The sequence below is a fragment of the Pundamilia nyererei genome, unplaced genomic scaffold (assembly GCF_000239375.1).
Source record: "Pundamilia nyererei isolate P.nyererei 1_Seehausen unplaced genomic scaffold, PunNye1.0 scaffold00101, whole genome shotgun sequence".
Taxonomy (NCBI): Eukaryota; Metazoa; Chordata; class Actinopteri; order Cichliformes; family Cichlidae; genus Pundamilia; species Pundamilia nyererei.
Window position 1 is genome coordinate 1284736 of NW_005187502.1, and position 16130 is coordinate 1300865.

The window sequence follows — 16130 nt, forward strand, 5'->3', positions numbered from 1 at the left end:
ATGAGAGGACCAATAGTAAAATAAAAAGTTAGGCAAGGCAAGACCACCATCAAACGTCAGTCTCTGTAATAATGATTTCCTCACCCTGGGATGTTTCCCTCCCCACAAACAATACAACTAGCTGGTCCAACGAAAAAAGCTTTAGGTAAAAATATAGGAATACTCTGAAACAGAAATAACAATCGAGGCAAAATGTTCATCTTTACAGCATTGATCCGACCAATTAGTGACAAAGGTAGTGAATTCCATCTCTGAAAATCTGATTGAATTTGAGTCATTAAAGGGGAGAAATTGGAAGAGTATAAAGAAGACAAAGTACGAGTCACGTTAACTCCCAAATATTTAAAGCCGGCAGGGCTAAGTCTAAAACGAATGTCAGATTGTTTAAGTGTAAGACTTAAAGAATTTATGGGGAAACATTCACTTTTAAGAAGATTTATTTTGTGACTTGATAGAGAGCCGAACTTGTTTAATAGAGACACAATCGATGGTATGCTAGATAAGGGATCAGAAACATATAGAAGCAGGTCATCTGCATACAAAGACAATTTTAAGACAAGGCCTGACCGGGAAATACCATTAAAATGAGGAAGGGCCTTCAAAGCTATAGATAGGGGTTCAATTGCAATAGCAAAAAGTAGGTGGGACAGGGGGCAGCCCTGTCTCGTGCCGCATGACAATGAGAAGTAGCCAGAGGAAACACCATTTGTCTATACACTGGCTTGGGGTGCCTTGTACAACAGTCAGCCTTGAAACCAAATCTTTGTAAGACCGCAAAGAGAAAGCTCCACTCTACACGATCGAAAGCTTTCTCAGCGTCAAGTTAGATATCTGCTTCTGGATTAGTGGTCGAGTGTTGGGAAAGAATGACATTCAAAAGCATGCGAACATTAAAGAACAGCTGGCGGCCTTTAATAAAGCCATTCTGTTCATCTGAAATAATAGTAGGAAGAACCTTTTCAAGGCAAATTGCTAAAATTTTAGCCAAGACTTTAACATCCACATTCAGCAGGAAATAGGCCTATATGAGGTGCAAGACGTAGGATCCTTACCCTTCTTTAAGAGAACAGTAATTAGTGCTTGAGACAATGTAGGGGGCAATAGACCACGTTCAAAAGATTCGTTATACACTGAAAGAAGTAGTGGGGCTAACTTGTCTATAAATGTTTTAAAAAATTCAACTGAAAACCCGTCATGTCCTGGTGCCTTACTATTGTGCATGGTCTTGATGGCATGCACTATTTCATCCAACCTAAAAGGGGCATCTAATTATTCAGACATAACAGGATCAACATTATAAGACCGTTAAAAAAAGAATCCACCTCAGAGGCGTCAGCAGCAGATTCAGATTCATATAGGGAGGAATAATACTTCTTAAACACCTCATTTACTTCCTTTGAATCAGAGACCAAGTTGCCTGCCGCATCTTTAATTTGAGAAATTAATCGAGAAGAGGCCTTCGGGGCTTATCACCATGTTCATAATATGCGCACGAAGTAAAAGGCGTTCAGCATCTGCCGTAGAAAGTACCTGATGTACCTGAGAAAAGAAAGAGTACGCTCTGGTAGTATGGTTAGAAAACCTCCAGGGATCTTCAAAATCATCCTGGAACATAAACTCTGAAATAGACTTGGACATAGAGGATTGGGTCAGGGTCCCAGGATTCGAGCGATCTAAGGCAGGATCAATAACACAGTTCAAGTCACCACCCAATATTAAAAGATGAGTATCAAGGGAAGGGAGACTACTCAAAAGTGCATCTGTAAAACCTGGATTATCAAAATTCGGCGCATACACATTGACTAAGAGGACGGGTACATTGTACATGGTGCCTACAACAACCAAATATCTCCCGTTTTTGTCAGCTTTAATCTCAGAGGCTGTAAACTGTACTCTTCTGCCGACTACAAAACGACCGTGTCAAACTAAAGCTCCAACAGAGTCATTTCTCAATGGAAAGGCACAAAAAAGGCACAAATAAAATAAAAATAACACAATTATATTTTACTATTAGACAGGTAAAACAAAACAAGTGTTTGGCAGAGTAACAAACTTAACTTACCACAATGACGTTTGGATTTGGATCATTCGCTATTTCAAACAAACAAACAAAATAAACATTGTCCCGCTATGTCTTTATCGCGTGGTTATTGCCTTAATGGGTGGCTGTAGCTCAGGTGGTAGAGCAGGTCATCTACTGATCGGAAGGTTGGTGGTTCGATTCCCGGCTTCCCCTAGTCTGCATGCCAAATATCCTTGGGCAAGATACTAACCCGAAATTGCTCTCCGATGCATTCATCGGAGTATGAATGTGTGTGAATGTCAGTTGTGCTTGTGCGAATGGGTGTGAATGGGTGAATGCACAAGTTGTGTAAAGCGCTTTGAGTGCTCAGAAGAGTGGAAAAGCGCTATATGAGAACTAGTCCATTTACCATTTAATATATTCCTTGGCCTCTTCTGGCGAGACAAAGTCGCGCTGCATTCCTTGATAAGTGATTCGTAGCCTTGCCGGATAGAGGATCCCAAATCGGACTTCCTGGATGCCGCGAAGCTGGCGACGGACCTCATTGAAAGCCGCACGGGCCCGCGCTGTCTTAGCGGTGTCGTCGGGGACGTTCACCGGTGTTAGGTTTGGGGGCCAAAGTTCGGTGGGCTCTGTCTACAAGCGGCTCCTTCCCAAGCTGAAATGTCTCCATCAACAGCACGGACACATCTGTAGCAGACAGGATGTTCTCTTCTGGCAAACCAACAATGCGTATGTTATTGCGGCAAGACCTGGACTCCAAATGCTTGCATTTATTCTCCAATTTGGCCAACTCCTTTGACATCGCATTCACTTTAGCTTGGAGGTGGACAATATCATCCGTGCATGTAGAGAGAGACTGCTCCATCTCCGTAACTGTGCTTCTGAGGCCAGCGAATTCCTGCCGCATGGACGTTATGCCTGATAGACCTGAGATTCTCCTCAAACGCTGCCGTCAGTTCCTTTTTAAACAGTGCTGAAATTTCTTCACGAAGTTCAGAGAGGAGTTCAGCCTTCGTGAACTTCTCCGTATCGACGAGCAGCGTGTCGGGCGACCCAGGCAGTGGCGAAGTTTTACCACGAGGCGGGGATGCAGTGTTAGCAGCAGGCCGCAAGTTCGGCTGAGAGGTGTTTGCGCTCTTATTAACCTTACGCGACATTCTAAACGCAAAAAGCAAAAACTGTTTTGTCTCAGAACTATACAAAACAGTTGATATATTTTAAAAAAAACGTCAAAATGTGCCTGGAAACACTCGATAATAACTAGACACTGTAGGAGCTGCATTCGGTGCGACCTACGCCATGTTCACATAAACCGGAAGTCCCTTTGTTTGTTTTTTTATCATTTGCGTTCGCACCAAATGATATAAAATAGAATAAATTAAAACAGAATTCAACTTTATTGTCATTGCACATGTCACAGGTACAGGGCAACGAAATGCAGTTTGCAAAAAAAAAAGACCATCAAGCCAGGGCAGTTACTTGATTAGAAACACACAAAGTAAGCACAAAGGAAGTGTGTGCAGCCATCACGTGCTCTTCTTCATGCCTAACTATCCATAAACAAGGACGACAATATGTCAAAACATGATGTGTAGAGTGCATGGCCTCGAGGTCAAAGGCTTTGAGAACATGATGAAGGATACATGTGTGATTGTCATGAGTCCATGTTGGGCCTGCACCATGTTGATATAAAGATGCCAAAAGCTTCTGACATGTCCCCATGTTTCCCAGAACAATGTAATAACAACTTGACGTCTGACTGACTGTTACAAGGTCTTTGAGTGCAGCAAGAATTCACACTGGTGAAAAGAAATACGTTTTTTCAATCTCTAGGGGTTCACAAGAAGGCTTGTTACATCTGTGGATATGTTTCAGTACGTGTACCTCTCTTTTCGTAAAGGCACGTGGGGTTTTAAAACAAGCAGTATATTAAAAACAAACATGTCTACAAAATTCTATGGGAAATCCTAAACTGTCATACTATTAGCTCAAATATTTCCTCTAACACTAACACTATATTGCTAACACTATCATGTTAGCAATAAATAAATATTCTGAGAAGGTCAAGTGGACTATTTAAGAGAATGATTACACCCGAATTGGTAGTCATTAAATTAGCCATCATCAACTGCTGACAGCTACTGGTTAACATGTTAGCAACTAGCAAGACAAGTCATGCCCTGTGAGCCAAACATTTACTGCATTATTTTTTAATTTAGTAATCAAAAAGGTCATGATGCTTAAGGTAAACTGAAAATTGATAAACATGTACCAAATAATATTTGTCTTTAGTGACTTTTGCAAGTAAATAAAAATCTCCTATCAGTTACAAAAGGTTCACGATTCAGCCTGAGGAAGGTTGTTGTTGTTAACAAATTAGATAACTCAAAAAATGACTATAGGAGAGTATACATGTGTGTGTGGTGCATGAATTATTGTGCCACATGTGCACATGCACACAACTCTCACAACTGAGGAAAAACTCAATTGGATGTGAAAAACATAAATCCAGTTTTACTTAATGTTTGTCAAACCCAAATCAAGCTACATTCATTGATAAGTCTTCTTCACAAACTACGACTCAGTTTGACTTCTAATCATTTCATTTTCTATCTCCTAGTGGAGTCAGACTGCAGTACCTCATCTAGGCTGCATGCTACATTTTCTCTTGCTTGACAGCGAGAGATGAGGAAGAGAACGGCGGTGAAATCTTTAGTGGTTCATACATCAGCGTCACCACATGTATCTTCCACTGCATGCAGGAAAGTCAAGTGTGAATAGGTTTTGCAGTCTTACGTCTTCCATTGCCATGGTGTAAAATTTCTTCTTTTGGATCCAGAGAAAGAAAATACAGCAGCAGAGAGCTGCAGACTGTGGGTGGTGAGTGACCCAGTCGCAAACCAGAGGAACCAGATTGAGTCCAACATAGTTGCAAATAACAAGAAACCTGAAATGCTCTGAATTCACCTTGAGAGACCAGGTTTGTAAAGTATGTATATAGATTTAATAATATTTGTCCATGTTGTATGGATCAATTTGAGCATGGGGTTGAACAGGAACAAATAATAACATTTCCACCATGTTGGATATAAATATCCCATACAAAACACCACAGGCTTGCAAAATTCATCAGTAAAATTACATCCTGTTCGTATACCAGCAGTTTCCATTTCCATTACCATCTATAAACATATAAACAAACTTGGAATTTTACCTATAATTGTTTGCCTTTGGAGAACTGTATTTGTGGCCTTCATGTAGTTTACAGGCCTGTCAGGATTTGTGCCTGTGAAAATTGCTGTGACGCAATGGGCAAATAAGCACTTAGCTCTAAGAATTGTGTTTTGCTCAAAGGATTCAGTGCACAATCTCCACCCTAAGATCTAATCACTAAAATGTTTCTATATTGTAACTACATTAATAGGTCACTAGTGATACCATGCATCATGGCCCTTGTGGACTGGACAATTTGACAATATTGATTGTAAAATGTCAGATGAAGACATCGTTGGCCTTTTTCACATGTGACATACAGCTTGTCTGCTTCAGATGTGGGCTCACTAATGAAAATTCTCTTTTAGACTGAATGTTGAGTTCTTTAGCAGCCTTTGTTAAAGATTTTGACTGTCAGGTTCTGATTTTTGTTAAAATTTTAAAAATAAAAAGCTGTTTGAATCATTATTCCATCACTGTAAACTGAAACATGAAAATCTAAAATATTCCACACAGCTTTCTGTGAACCTGTAACCTCATCTGAGGCGCCTACATGGAACAACACATCTTGGAGGTCCTGAGCTCCATCCCTGTGGTATAGCTGCTGCCACATGGATGTAACTCTAGAAGACTTAGTATTAATGACCAGTGTCCGTGGCCTTCTTGTAATCCACTTAACATCGTCACACAGGGTCGGCATGGCTACTGCTGCAGGGCTCTCATACCCTAGCTGGACACGGTGCTACATTCCATTTGAGTGATGTATTGCTGGAAGATGGAAAACCAGTTTTGCTACTTAAATTTATATTTGGTTCTACAAACTTGTTCAAAAGAGGACGCTGCTAGAAACCCAAAAACAGAATAACACAGACTACTAAAAGAATGCTTCATTGTGACACTGTGACCAATTTGTAGCAAACACAAGATAGTTCCTGACCCAAAGAGCACCCTAACCTTAAAGATTATGTTTCCAAATCAGTGCAATTAAAACTGCTTTAACAGAGGCCAGTAAAAGACTTGGGGGAGGGCCACAGCAAAAGTTTAAGAAAATACAAGTGGACAGCTCTAACATAGACAGTGCCTTGGTCCCTTGACCCTTCTATCGCACCGCATGTGTAGCAGGAATTCTTCATCTGCAAGAACCCTCATGATGAACTTTTACCCCTTATTCTAATTTTCAAACATGCGCAGAGTTAATTTAACCTGCTCAGCTCCATCATCAGTGTATACATACACTGCCCTGTGCTAATGAATGGCCGACTGCACAATGACTGAGACATGTTGTTATGATTTCCACACATTCCCACATTTTCATGCCAAAAGAGAATGAAGAGCATCCCCTGTTCACGTCTTACTCTCCACCCTCAGGTTCCTAAAGCACTGCGACTGAGAAATACGTCTAACGGTAGCATGCCCCAAAGACCCTTTGCCCACAGACATGAGGTAATGGTGAGGCTAATTAGGCTGAGGAGACAGTGTTGGCGGAAGCTCCTGGCCTGAAGCACCATTAGTCTAGAGTACAGTCTCCCAATGGTCAAGGGCATTTACTTTGGGATGAGGAAAACAGAGCAGCGTCCCAGGCTGGCTGCTATGGTAAAGCTGCGGTGATGGACTGAGTCACCACATGAAAGACTGGGCACAGGGACGATAGTGGAACGAAAGAGAAAAAGGAGACCCAGAGAGAAAGGCTCATTCAGGAAAAGGATGAAGACTCTCAGCGGGACTCCTCTTCCTTCTTACGCACACGGCATTCTTCTGATGCTCATGATGTACAGTTTGTTATGTTACAGAGGCAGGACGTATCTCATTGAGCCGCATTTAGGATATTGGCCTCAACACAGTCATTTTAAGGCAGTAAATCAAAATGATTGCAGCACATATCGTAAAGCGAGGCAGAAAAATTTTGCTTTAACAGTTTCAGAATCTGGGACGTTCAAGGAACCTCTGTGACACATCGCTGGGCTCAGGATGGGATGGGCTTTCTGACTTTTACAATGTTACTCCTCCTTGCGCTGGCCATAATCTGCTAAACAGTGGGTTCAGTTAATGCATGGATTTATGGACATGAAAATAAATACATCAAGTACATCAAAAGATTTGTGAGATATTACTGCAGTGCAACAGAGCAACATTAATCTTACGGATTTAAGGTAAAAGCAGAACTTTGCTTCCTATAAATCCTCAGATTCATTACAAGTTCTGTTTAAATGGGGAATAGAGAGGGAGCAAGTTCATGTGAGAGCTGGAGAAGGCACTGCTTGGCTTTTTACTCACATGGCAGCTCACTTCTCAAGGAATATCAAAGAAAGATGATTAAAGAGGAAGAAGAAGATTTGTTACCATAAATCAGTCAGGGACTACAGGCAGACTTTTATGATTTTTATATGAAGATTTATGAACTCAAATCATTCTTTGCTACTACTTACAGAACTGCACTGCCACTTACCTTTTTATTTCTTCATCATATATGCAGACCCGTATGTATATACATAGTATTGTTCAGTATTACATCATCGCTCTTCTAAAGTACCTTGGCATATGTGGCTGTTTCTCCTCCCTTTGTTATCCACTTTCATGGGAAACCTAATCTGTGAACACATGTTTCTGGCCTCCAGAGCTGGAAGTGAATAAAGCACAGCATCTGGGCAGATGTAACCCCTCATCACTCTGAAAATGGTGTGGGCTCCTTTAGGTTCATGCTAACTGCATCAAGGAACCAGGAAACAAAACAGTATGTCAGTCACTACCTCTCATGACACAGCATCAAGGAGCTCATCGTTTGTTACTGACAAATGTCTTGGGGGTGTGGGGAGCAACTTTCCTTTCTAGGGGAACTGTAGTGCTATCAAAACATAGCTTGTCAGCCTTAAGTCAGGCAGAGTCAAATAAACATTTGGAAAAACCTGCAGCAGATGAGATAGTAGGTGAATAAAGACATGAACTGGAGTATGCCGAGCAAAACCATGATGTGCAACAAGACCTTAGATAAAAGCTAGGTAGCAGCTAGGCTGCTTCAAGTCTGTGACAGTCTCTAGCCTAGAGATGGTTGCTAAAATGATGTAGAGCACTGGAGCGCTTTTCATATTACTTCCTTAACACCTCCAGAATATCAAAAGCTATCACAGTTAAGTATTTGTACCCTGGACAACTTGATAGCTTTTGGAGAGAAAAACTTTGCTTATTTGCCCATTCATTCACTGAGACTGTGTTTAGCCTGGGGAGCATGGAGGGTTAGTGTCATATTACTGTATGTAAAAGCAGCCTTAGAGTAGATATGTTTCTCTGTTATCCTAATTAGGAAGAAAAAGTAAGTGGAAGTCATTTAAAAGAAGCAATGTATGGACTAACTACTTCCTCCCTTTGGCCTGAGTAAGTGCCATTACCTTCTCCTGACCTTCCCACTACCTCCTCCTCCTCCCTCACCTTGCTGTGTCCTTATCCGCCATGACCGTAACAGCCCCCTCCTCTCCTTCTGCTCTGTTCTTTTCTCAAAGTGAGCACTGTGGAAAAGAGGAAACATTAAGGCTAGTGGAACCTGATTTGGATCTGTGAGGGATTTCTTTGGAACATCATCAAGCGGAGGCCTGCTGAATCCTCCAGTGAATTGCTAGCTGAACTTCTCAAGAGCTCCCCTTTACCACCCCCACCGACTCCACCTTTTCACAACCTTGGTTCTCAAAGGTCCAGTCACATCTGAGTTAGTAATTTGGCACACATCTATAGCTGGACGCTGGGGTGTAAATAGATTACACTTGCCTGGAGTTTTCCTGAATGAAATATGAGTGGATTTTTTCCTGAGACTTATATTCTAGAAAACAAAGAATATAGCTGAAATTTAGCTAAATAAGTCCACTTGATTTTAAAGACATAAAGGGCAATCAGCTCATACCAGAATTGAGAAGAAAGCAAAATCTGAAGCTACAAGAGTTGTAGCAATGTTGATAATAGAGTCAGACTAAGTGGCTAGCTATGTTGGAAATCAATATCCCAGATGTTAAAGTTATGTTAATCTATGAATCTTACAAAGTAAAGTGCTAGTTTAAAAATGAGGAAGGGAGGCCTAGAGAGAGTGACTCAAATTAACAATAAACTCCTAATAGTCATAAAATCAGATCCAGCTACTTAATTTGAAGTCCTGGAAGAGTACTTGGAGTCAGTATTAGCAGCTTTGATCAAGCTTTTTTATGTAAGTAAAACTAAGGACTCCACCCTAATAAAACATAGTTGTGAATATTTTCTTCCACCTGACATCCAAGAGTGTCCAGTTTTGGAACTTCAAATGATAAAGATGCAATGCTGTTGAATGGACATTACAACACCAAATAACACAACTGTGTGTGCTCTGTAAGAAAAAAAAAAAAACTAGACTGGAGTGATCAAAACACTAGATTGAAAAAAGAGATTCTTCTAGTGAAAGAACAGAATAATGTTAAAATCACAATAATTGTATATGAAATGTATTTAAAAATAAAAAACTACTAGCAGATATTAGAAAATATATTAATTTATTTTAAATAAAATTACACTTATTGCCCTTTCTCAAGAGTGTACCTGACAGTGTTTTGCTTGGAATAACAGTCATGGAAGATTTTAGATGTACAAAAGTCTAATAAGACAGAAGGCAAGTATGTTTTCCTTTCTCCTCTTTCCCTAGTGCTGTGCTCTTTTACAGACAAACACATGTAAGCTGTCCACGAAGAAGAAATACATCAGTCATTGGGTTTCTAATGGTCTAATGTTATAAAACCACTAAAGAAGGAGTCCTGGTTGGCCGGATTACTGATGTGCTGGCAGGATTGCTGGTGCTACAATGGTCCAAACTTGTTCCACATTCCGGTTTGGACCAAGGCGCTCCAAGTTGTGGCCATGGATGTGTGACCCAGACTGAGACCCTGATCAATGTCAAAGTCTTAGATTCTGGAAAGAAGCCTGCAGCCACAACCCGATCACATCTGGTCAGACCTGGAGCTTCCAGACCACAGCTGAGGTCTAAATCCAACCTGATCCCAGGCAGAAGCTTATTTTTAGCTCGATGCAGTTCAGGTATGGCGACACAGCAGCCAGGCACTGTTTTATTCCTGATTTACTTCCCAACACCGTCCCTGGCAAATATTTTTTTTAAAAGATAGAAAACCTGCATATTTTTGTCAAAGCGCTTCCCTTTTCTCCTTTTACAGTCAGTATGTCTCTCAGGAGTGAGTCCAGCTGACTGGAATCCAGTGTGTCTCTGTCTCCACTTTCTTTAGTGCCAACTGCAGCTCGCTGAAGGCAACATCGAGGTTGTCGTTGACTATAACCATCTCAAAGAGATGGCTGTACTGAGTCTCCATTGTCTGGGCCGTGTTCACCATCTCCTGAAAGTCTTCCTCCTGGGAAAAGAGGGAAGAGACAAAAGAGATGGAAGTTAAAAACACAAAACAGATAAAAGCAGAGACCCTGAAATGAGAATCCCATACAGTCTATCTGCTGCAAAAACAAAACACTTGCCATAGTAAACAAGATGGGGGATAAGTTCACATGCTGTAAACACAAATTGCACAACCTTGAACGCACAATAAACACAAAGCACCAGATATAAACTCCCAAAGACATGGCACCCACACATGAACCCTGGCACAGACCACGCACTAAAACCTCTCCATACAACTTGACCTCAAGGAATTTTCATTATTTCCTGCACCAAATACACATGGTCCTCCAATTCACAAAGAAAAGAAAATATCTTAAAAATAAGCTAAGGACAAAACATAACCATCATTTTACAAAATGCAGACATGTAAAACATACATCATTGCCAGTCTGGATTTTATATGCACGATGGGGAAATGACAGCTTGTGGACAGCACTGAGTCTGGGCTGTATGAACTTCCTGCACAGCTCACCAACTCTACTGGAGTTCACACTGAAGTAAAAGCTGACAAAAATGGACATGGTACAGATTTGGTTTTCAGTCTGCAATTTTTTATTTTTGAAGGCATATGCCTGGAAGCGATAATGCTATGGTTCGGAGCTGTGGGTTCAGTACTGGATCTGACTTGATTTGATGTGAATATCAGATTTGACCTTGATGTTAACACCAGCGACTCTTGAATTCATGACCCCAAGTGAAAAATGAAAAATATGAAAAAATACACACTGGATCAAGTCTTTTATATATATAATTGTTATGCTGTGTTGTGGTTTTATTCAGAATTCACTGACGTGTTACTCGAAAATGTCTGAAACAACATGTTAGCAACAACACAGCTCTGAACATTAGCCTCAGACAGGGCAGAATTCAACTTTAGCGCCGGCTACAGCTATAGCTGTCGGACAGCGGATTGTCACCTTGAGGCATCAGGATCAGTCACTGTGTCTCACTTCAGATCCTTTTGTAAGTTCAGCTTCATTACTTGGGAAATGTGTGAATTTTGTAGGGGTATCAGAAATTATGTTAGCAACTTTTGGCCATTAGCTTGAGTATTTTGCAAATAAAACTTGTTAGGACTCCGACCTCAAATCTAATACTAAATTCTTTTACAAGACGACAATTCAAACCACACAGACACTAGACTCTTTGGTGTTTATAAATTATCTTCGATTTTCAGCATAAAAGATGGATGAATGGAAACGATGGAAAATGATGCAGTAGCCTTACATCCCTCACATTCAATATATTTATCTTACAGGAGCTGCTTGGTCATCAAATCCATGCCATGAAGCTCCCAGTGCACCAATTTCTGCTGATGTTAGTGCCGGAGGAGGTCTGGAACTCTGCAGTCACATACTCAGCAGAGCATTGGTGAACTTTATGCACTATGCATCTCAACACCCGGAAACCCTGCTCTAAAACTTTTTACAGAGTTGCTGTGGTTCCTAAAGGTTTCCACTTTGCAATAATACCACTTACAGTTGATTGGTGGAGGGAAGAAATTTACAACAACTGTTATAGCAGCACCAGTGGTCTTGGTGGAATCACCTATTCTTTCACAAATCTTCGGAAAGGCAATTTACATGTCTATGTGCATGATTTTACAAACATGTGGAACTGAAAACACTTGGACTGAAAGATTAAGAGGTATAGCCCTATACTTCTGTCCGTGTAGTGTAGTAAAAACGTTATGCCAGTGTGACCTGCTTTAAACCCATGTTCTTCATATTCATACGATGCTCCAACATCTTTATGAGAAACACCATCCAGGTACTCCTAGCGGTAACCAAGTAGTAGACCATTTGAAACACACCTAATAACTTTGCTCCAACTCAGGTACTCAGGCACTTTCCTGTTATTTTTTTAATCTTTAAAGAAAACGAATTTATGAACAGTTGGCAACGGCCTGTTTTTTGCTTGGTTTTTTTTTTTTACCCCACATTAAAAAACTCTTATTTTGGTTGCTAAGAGTAGATACAAAGACAGTTAAGAATCAACACTGCAACAAAAACTACATTAAATGACTTTATTGTAAGGTTGAGGGCATGTGACAACTTTAAAAAGCAAACAAAACACTGTAGGTATCAGTATTAAAATCTTTGCTTCCTAACATGGAGTCTTCCACAGAGGTCTTTAAGGGCATGTAGAGTTTTCCAAGTCAATATGCAAATCAGCTACGCAGTGTAAAGAATAAAACCACGTGCTAACTGTGTGGAACAGCAAAATAACATATTTTTATCTGGCTGGGAGTAAATATGGCCTACCAGGGGCTCCTGTATTCATAGATAGAGGGTTCTGAAAGAGCTCAGGTATCTCTCTGCGGTAGTCACTTGGAGACGTTTTGGTTTCAGCTGTGTGGGTCCTGGCTCATTCTGCTCTCAGTCTAAAGTGGCTGCACTGATTTAGCTTTATGTTTTTACTGGGAACACTCAACCTTAGATTTCAGGACAGATATGGGTTTTATAGTGAACCCCTTTGCCAAACAGACAATTATAAATACACAGATGCACATTCATGCTCAAAACCTCTCTCACACACACAAACGCGTGCTTGCAGGATCAAGCTGAGTGTGCACATGTGATGTGTACACACATAAACACGGGCTCGTAAAAGTTTCAAAATCCTAAATGGCTCAGTTTTTGGAGATGCTTCTTCCAGCCAGCAGTTCCTTCAGAATGTTTCTGGTGGTTTTCCGCTTCATAATGAATTAGCTGCGCAGCTAAATATAAACCCTCAGTCGCTGTGACATTCAGCAAAGCCTTGTCTGTTTTTTCTGCCCAGATGTTTGTAAGGTAGATACATATCTACCTTACAAACACAAACCCACACACTATCCTACACTCTGTTGTCCTTGGTGAGAAAGATGTTATGGTTTTATCATCCCGCGTAGAAGATTTGTGGGCCTGTGGAGCAATGTGTTCCACAGTGCAGCTACGGTAATCTGTACTGAAGCATCCACAGGACTTTCACTGTTGAAGGGAGTCTTACAGATGACCACTGTGTCCAGTGCCAGAAATACAACCCCCTTGACCTGTCCTAAACAAACCTGGGAAACTGTGTGCAGGTTATATGCATTCCTGTCCCTGCCTCCAGGTAAAAAGAACATTAATCACAGCAGGAAGCTGTTTTAGGGACAGCAAGCTGAGTTTGAGAGATGGAAAGAAAATAGAGACCTTAACAAGAAAAGACTAGTTTGGGAAGAAAGGGGTGAAGAGATAAATAAAATGAGAGTGAACAGAAATTTCAGAGAGGTTATTGTCTGGCACTGAATTCCAGGTCGCTCCTCAAAGAGGAGATTGAACTGATGACTCTTCTGGGGGACCAAACTTGAGAAAAAGCACACCCGGGACTCGTTTATTTCCATTAGGTGGCCTAATTTCCACAAGAAGTTATGTAGCATCTTGTGCCTGTTTAAGTACTTTGTAACAGCATAGATAAATTTCATTGCACAGCAACAAAATACTGAGTAATACTCAAATACTCAGTTTAGGTGAACGTTCCCTCTGTTTTTATTGTAATTCTTTTATTTGTAGCCTTTATACATTTGTTGCTTTTACCTTACAGGACTATAAATCTTTACGCATTTCAGTGGCATGAAGCAGCACGTGTCAGCCTCAGTATCCTCTTTTACAAGCAACCACGTTCTCTGCTGGACACCTGCTTTGTTGTGCCAATAAAACCCACCTGTCTTTGCGTTTTAAAAAAGTGTCAGAAACCAAAGAGATTTCCTCAAATCACTTTGAAATGCCTGTGGCTCTTTCAGATTGGGTGCCAGTTTCTATGCTAACCACATTACAGCTGGGATTTTGTATTACATCAGATTGTTTTGCTTGTATTCACATCACGCTTCCAGCCAGCTCGACTGAAACAATGAGACGACTGTTCCTCGGCCTTTATCATTAAAGCAGACCTGTCTCTTGCAAAGAAAAATACAGCTGGCGGTGGATTGAAAATGTCTGGGACGACTTGCCCAACAACAGCTTCCCTTCATTTAATAGTAAATACGAGATGGGTTTGGTTCTGTCAGTGTACATGAACATTTACACAGAGACTTTGTTTGTTACCTGGTTGAAATACAGCCCGCTGTCACACAGCTTTATAGAAGTATATTTGTATTACATGAGAGAATAACAGAAGATAATAAAGGGACGTTAAAACTGCAACAGACTGTTCACAACCAGATTGCTTCTGACAACTAAAGCTTATTGTTCTCAAGACCCAGCTGGGAAATAAGGAGCGGACTGAGACAGAATTATGTTTACCTGTGTGAATAATATAAGCTGATGCTGTGTCTGTATCAAGGTTTAACAAGCTGACCTTCAACCATAAATTCGCTGCATGTTCTAGGTGAAAGTGTATTGTACTCTAGCATTTTCCTCAACACTTATTACCCATAAATGCACTAAATTATGCCTCAATAAGTCGGATCCTATTATATTTTGTGTTGATGTGACTTGACTAACTATCAGTACGTCAGTTTTAGCTTTTTATTAGCTTTCAAATTATTTCTACATTCCTAAACAATGACCCCTTTAGCTCAGATGTCTGCTGGCTATACCAGAAGCCTTGAAATATTGGCAGTTGTCTCCAGAGGCTAAGTCATGAGACTGTATCACTGCAGATTGCATGTGTGTGACTGGTAGCTCATCACAGTGTCATTGCCAGAGACTGCTTATTTTCAGGTCATTTCAGATCAGGTCTGATTATTACCACGTCTTTCATTTTTCTGGGGTTGTGGTGGGGAAATTAATTCATGCCAGGTCATGATTTCTCCATGGTCCATTCTGGTTTAGTTCAAAAGTTGGCAACCTGTTTGCTGTGCCACATATGGGCAGATCAAGTTTCCTATCCTTTCCCATTGGTGACAGTAATACATACTGTGCATCTTTGAAGCTTCATTTTCTTTAAAGTGAACCTTTAAAATTTACTTTGTGTACAATAAACCATTCATAGCCAGTCCATGGGATTTGTTGCAATGCTTGTTTTTCTGCACCGACAGTAAGTGAAAACCAAGTGCACCGACACACTGATAGTGACTGTCACTTTAAGAGATACTGGACATGGATATCATTATAAAATTCTAAGAAATGAAATATTTCGATTGTGCGTCCATCTGCTTCCGCTTATCAGGGTCGCGGGGGGCGCTGGAGCCTATCCCAGCTGTCATAGGGCGAGAGGCGGGGTAGACCCTGGACAGGTTGTCTTTGGACCGTGGGAGGAAGCCGGAGTACTCGGAGGGAACCCACCCAAACACGGGGAGAACATGCAAATTTAACACAGAAAGACACTGGCCTGATGGTGGAACTGAACTGAGGACCTTCTTGCTGTGTGGCAACAGTGCTAGCATCTAGCTGCATAAAGTGTCATACTTCTGCAAGCTCTGGTTCACACCCCCAGTGTTGCCATCAGTCAGTCTCCATTCAATTCAATTCAATTCAATTTTATTTATATAGCGCCAAATCACAACAAAAGTCGCCTCAA